The sequence below is a fragment of the Thamnophis sirtalis genome, unplaced genomic scaffold (assembly GCF_051295495.1).
Source record: "Thamnophis sirtalis isolate CommonGarterSnake01/CBP01778 unplaced genomic scaffold, rThaSir2_p1.2 scaffold_9, whole genome shotgun sequence".
Taxonomy (NCBI): domain Eukaryota; kingdom Metazoa; phylum Chordata; class Lepidosauria; order Squamata; family Natricidae; genus Thamnophis; species Thamnophis sirtalis.
The window spans coordinates 5,749,958-5,755,957 of NW_028261389.1; the positions used below are offsets into that span (position 1 = coordinate 5,749,958).

Sequence of the window (6,000 nt, forward strand, 5' to 3'; positions counted from 1 at the left end):
CAAAACAAGACAGTAAGCCTGTAAAACTCAAGATGTTGACTCTCTCTGTCTTACTCTCTCTCTCTCTTCCTTCCACGTTTTCTTTCTCTTCCTCCTTTTTCTTGGCCTTTCCCTTCCTCTCTCTCTTCCTTCACCTTTTTCTCTTTCTCTCTCTCTTCCTCATTTTTTCTCCCTCTCGTCCTCATTTTTTTCTCCCTCTCGTCCTCATTTTTCTCTGTCTCTCTCTTCCTTCCTCTCCCTTCATCTCTCTCTCTTTCTCTCTCTCTCTTTTCTTTCACCTTTTTTCTTTCTCTCTTCCTCATTTTTTCTCTCTTCCTCATTTTTCTGACTCTCTTCCTTCCTCTTCCTCTCTCCCTTCCTTTTTCCCTCTTCCTCTCTCTTTCTCTCTCTTTTCCTTCACCTTTTTTTCTTTCTCTTCCTTTTTTTCTCTCTCTTCCTCATCTCTCTCTCCCTTCCTTTTGCTCTCTCTTCCTCTCTCTCCCTCACTTTTCCACCTTTTTTCTTTTACTTTCATTTTTCTCTGTCTTTCTCTCCCTTCCTCTCTTTTCTTTTTTCTCTCTCTTCTCTCTCTCTCTCTCCCTCTTTTCCTTCACCTTTTTTCTTTCTCTCTCATCCTGTCTGCCCCTTCCTTCCTCTCTCTCTTCCTTTCTCTATCTATCTATCTATCTATCTATCTATCTATCTATCTATCTATCTATCTATCTATCTATCTATCTGTTCCTCTTTCTCTCTCTCTCTTCCTTCCTTTTTTTCTTTCCCTCTTCCTCATTTCTCTCTCTCTCTCTCTCTTCCTCATTGTTGTCTCCCTCCCTCCCTCCCTCAGATAGAAAGTCCATTCAGAGGAGGTTTCCAAGTATTTCTAGCAGGACTGTCAGATTCTGTAAGAGCTTGTTCCCTATGCCTGTAATGGTGAACCTATGACACGCATGCCACAGGTGACACACGGAGCCATATTTGCTGGCAAGCCAGGCCTCAGCTCCCGCACATCTTTCGGCCTTCCGGAGGGCCGGGGGACACTGTTTTCCCCTCCCCAGGCTTCAGGAAAGCCCCTGGAGCCTGGGCAAAAACTCTCCCACTCCCATTGCTGGATGGTGCGCACTCAGATGTGGTGTGTGTGTGTCACATACGCAGGTGGGTGGAGCACATTCCATTGTGGATCTGGGCATGCGCCAGGACAATTTTGGCACACCTTTATAAAAAGGTTGGCCCTCACTGTCCCATGCCATCCGTCTGGCAAACTTGCAAGATTCATTTTTCTCACTGTGTACATGTATACAGGAATACAATAGCAGAGTTGGAAGGGGCCTTGGAGGTCTTCTAGTCCAACCCCCTGCCTAGGCAGGAAACCCTATATCGTTTCAGACAAATGGCTATCCAACATCTTCTTAAAAACATCCAATGTTGGAGCATTCATAACTTCTGGAGGCAACTTCTGTTCCACTGATTAATTGTTCTGACTGTCAGGAAATTTCTCCTCAGTTCTAAGTTGCTTCTCTCCTTGATTAATTTCCATCAATTGCTTCTTGTTCTGCCCTCAGGTGCCTTGGAGAATAGTCTGACTCCCTCCCTCTTGTTTGGGGCAACCCCTGAGATATTGGAAGACTGCTATCATGTCTCCCCTAGTCCTTCTTTTCATTAAACTAGACATACCCAGTTCCTGCAACCGTTCTTCATATGTTTTAACCTCCATTCCTCTAATCATCCTTGTTGCTCTTCTCTGCACTCTTTCTAGAGTCACCACATCTTTTCTACATCGTGGCGACCAAAACTGAATGCCATATTCCAAGTGTGGCCTCGCCAAGGCCTTGTAAAGTGGTATTAACCCTTCACGTGATCTTGATTCTCTCCCTCTGTTGATGCAGCCTAGAACTGTGTTGGCTTTTTTGGCAGCTGCTGCACACAGCTGGCTCCTATTTAAATGGTTCTCCACTAGGACTCCAAGATCCCTCTCACAGTTACTACAATTGAGTAAGGTACCACCTATACTGTACCTGTGCATACATCCGGACGTGACTGTGTTGTTTCTCCGTGTCATATAATATATGTGGGTACGTGCATCATTTTGTATTTCTCTTGTCATGTTTTGTTTATATTGGAGGTGGAAGTCTTTTGAGAGGTGAATGCAACAAAATTTCATTTTAATGTATGCTGATAGGTGTACATTCAAAGGGACAATAAACTATTCTATTCCGTCTCTTTCTTTCTTTCTTTCTTTCTTTCTTTCTTTCTTTCTTTCCTTCTTTCTTTCTTTCTTTCTCTTTTTCCTATCCATCCGCCTATCCAATCATCCATCTTTTCTACTTATCGCAGCTAGATTTCTAGATGCAGAGAGGGAGGCCCATTTTGTCAAATGCAAGTTAGTCCCCGACAGAGAACCGCCGTTGAGCTCCAAATTTTATGTTGCTAAATGAAAACATTGGTTAAGTGTCGTTTCGCGAGATTTCTTACCACTGCTGTTCAGTGCATTGGTTAAGTTAGTAACAGGCTTGTTAAGCGAATCTGGATTCTGCACCAACTTTGATGCTTGCCAGAAGGTCACAAAAGCAGATTACGTGACGCCGGGGCTCTGCAACCGTCATAAATATGAATCAGTTGCCAAGGGTCTGAATTTTGATCATGTCGCCGTGGGAATGCTGCAAAGGACATATATATCAAAGTCTTTTTTCAGTGCAGTTGTAATGAACTGTTATAAGTTGAGCACTACCTGTAACTCCGTTACAGGTAACTTCCCCAGGAGGGGAATGTGGATAGTAAAGTTAGAACTTCCTGATTCTCAGTGGTGGGTTTCAAAAATTTTTGGAACCTACTCTGTGGGTGTGGCCTGCTTTGTGGGAGTGGCTTGCCGGCCATGTGACCTGGTGGGAGTGGCTTGCCGGCCATGTGTTCTCTCTCTCTCTCTCTCTCTCTCTCTCTCTCTCTCTCTCTCTCTCTCTCTCTCTCTCTCTCTCTCTCTTTTTTTTTTTTCTCTCTCTCCCTTTCCTTCCTTTTGTCTCTCTGTCCCTTTTTTCTTTTTTTCTTTCATCTCTCTCTCACTCTTTTTCTTTGTTTTTTATTTATATATTTCTTCCTTTCTTTCTCTTTCTCTCTCTCTCTCTCTCTGTGTCAGTCTGTCAGTCTGTGTGGGGGGGCGGGCAGTGGTGGGTTTCAAAAATTTTTGGAACCTCTTCTGTAGGTGTGGCCTGCTTTCCGGGTCCACTGGTGGAACCTCTTCTAACCGGTTCGGTAGATTTGACGAACCGTTTCTACCGAATAGGTGCGAACTGGTAGGAACCCACCTCTGCTGATTCTCTGCATCGAGTAGAATAGTGTTTTTTAACCCTGCGTGAACTTAAAGATCTTTTTCAGCCTCTGCAGTTTATCTTTAACACAGAAATAAAAAGGCGTTTTCACAAATGCAAGCTTTTTTCAACCCCCAGTGCCTATGAAACCATAACAGGAAGCAACGTGTCCACGCCCCAAATTTGTTCTGCATTCGGTTCTCGCTCTTCCTGCTCAAAACACACACAAAAATTCATTTCATTACCAGTTAACTGAATGTCGTCTAATGTAAGCTAGGCCTTCGCTGCAAAATGGTATTACATTTTCCTGAAAAATACGAGCTGCAATTAATACGTACGGCTGCAATTGGGAACGGAATTTCCGTTACTAAACAAATTGGTTGTTAAGTGAGTTACACCTCTCTTTTTTTTTGCCATGGCTCAGGAATTCTGGGAGTTGAAATCCATAGCTTAAAAAGGGGTCATAGATGTATACACACACACACACATACACATACACATACATATACATATATGTTGTGGCCCAGCAGGAGCCGTTGGAGCTACCACCAGACTCTGACAGCAAGGGGCCCTATGAGTCGGCTCTGGAGGATGTGGGGGACCCTGGACAGGGTTCCGACTCCGAGCAGGGCGCAGAGAGGCTGGTTGGCCACCGGTGGCACCTGAGCCTTGGACCAGTGGGGAGGAGACAAGGGAGAGTGAGCCGGACGCCAGCAGTGAGTTGTTCCTGGATGCACGCCATCGAAGAGCTACTAGGCGCCAGGAACAATTACGCAATTACAGGAGGTGATTGTACTCAGCTGGTGGTCATTAGGCTCCTCTCCAGACTATAAAAGCTACTTGTGCACACGGCCCTCTTTGTAGAAGTCAACGCAGGATTGAATGTCGGAGGACAATACTGTGAGCTTGGCAGGCTGGATTGCTGCCAAGCCTTATTTGTGTTTATTGCTGCCTGAGTTTGTCTGAGTTGCTGCCAAGGTCCTTATCTGTTTGTTCTGCTTGGCTTTCAGCCACCGAGGTTTTGGTGTTTTGCTAATTAAAGTACATTCCAGTTAAGCTTGTCTCAGCATTCGTTACTGGATGGAGGAGGGGGTCAGAACAATATACATATACATACACACACACACACACACACGGCAAAACCAGGCAATCATTCAATCTTCAACTATTAGACGGAAGCACACGGAGAGGGACTCTCACATGGCCTCCCTTATATAGACAGTTTCTTAAAGTGGCAGTAACTCTCATGACTCATTCTCATTTCATCATCTCAGTTTACAGCCTCACAGCAGCTGGTCAGCCATTAAACCATCATTACCTTAAGATTTCTATATAATTCTCTGGTTTTAAGGAAACGGTTCTATATTTTTACTTCATTTTTTACTTTACTTATAAAACCTTGAGGCCTCCTTTCCTATCTGGGGTCAGCTGACTTCTGGTTTTGTCTTCCTTCAAGTAAAACAAGTTGGGTGGGGGTGTTCTCTCTTTCCCCTGCTGGAGGACAAAATTAGATCATTAGACAAGAGGCTTTAAAAGGTGTAGTAGAACCCTTGGTACTCTCTGAACCTGGTCGTTTCCTTGCAGGCGTTTCATTACCCAACAAGGTTACATCATCAGTGTGTTTGTCTCCATTTGGAGAACTTTCTTCTAAAATGATAGGCGGTGAGGGTTTTTTGCTCACTGTTTTTCTGTCACGTACACCGTTTCTTCCTCCCACACACTCAACAGTTTTTGGCACAATAGCTAATCAGAAGCACTGGGATTTTCTTTACATTTCCCCTTGCTTGACTCATGCTGGCTGGGGTTCCCTGTTCGGACATCGTAATGTTGACAAAGACACTCCTTCTGGGTGTGTTAATATTAGGCGTGCACATGAACGGATCTCTCCTCCTCTTTCTCACCTACCCACACAGATTATGAAAAGGGTGTTTCCTTTCTCTGCTCATGGTGTAAGTGCTCCTGGACTTACAACCATTGAATCTCTCATCTGCACCTCCGTAACTGTCTGGTTTGGCTCTGAAACCCAACAAGACAGACACGGACTTCAGAGGAGAATCAGAACTGCAGAAAAAACCATGGCTACCAACCTGCCTTCCATTGAGGACCTGTAACACTGCAGGAGTCAAAAAGAGGGCTGTGAAAATATCTACAGACCCCTCACACATCCTGGACATAAATTGTTTCAACCCCTATCCTCAAAACGACACTATAGGGCACTGCACAAGACAACTAGACACAAGGGCAGTTTTTCCGCAAACGCCATCACTCTGCTTAACAACTAATTCCCACAACACTGTCATGTTACCTACTAAGACTGTATTACTATTATTCTCCTCTTCCTTCCTATTAACTATCTCCTCCCACTTATGACTATAACCATGTTGCTCGTATCTTTAAATTTTATATTGTTTTATTTGTTTCCTAGTACAATTTGATTGCTTATTAGTAACCTACGACTATCACTGTGTTGTATTTTATGATTCTTGATGAATGCATTTTATGTTTCTTTATGTACACCAAGAGCATCTGCACCAAAGTCTAATTCCTTGTGTGTCTAATCACATCTGGCCAATAAAGAATTCTATTCTATTCTATTCCTATATTCTGTTCTATTCCTATATTCTATTCTATTCTATTCCTATATTCTATTCTATTCCTATATTCTGTTCTATTCCTATATTCTATTCTGTTCTATTCCTATATTCTGTTCTATTCCTATATT

The 6,000-nt window shown here is 43.5% G+C and overlaps 1 protein-coding gene across 1 annotated transcript in view; it reads left to right on the forward strand.

The window, feature by feature from the left end:
* PFKFB3 (6-phosphofructo-2-kinase/fructose-2,6-biphosphatase 3) overlaps positions 1-6,000 on the forward strand; it is an 82,674-nt gene that overhangs the window by 515 nt on the left and 76,159 nt on the right. The gene's annotated exons all lie outside the window — the stretch shown is intronic.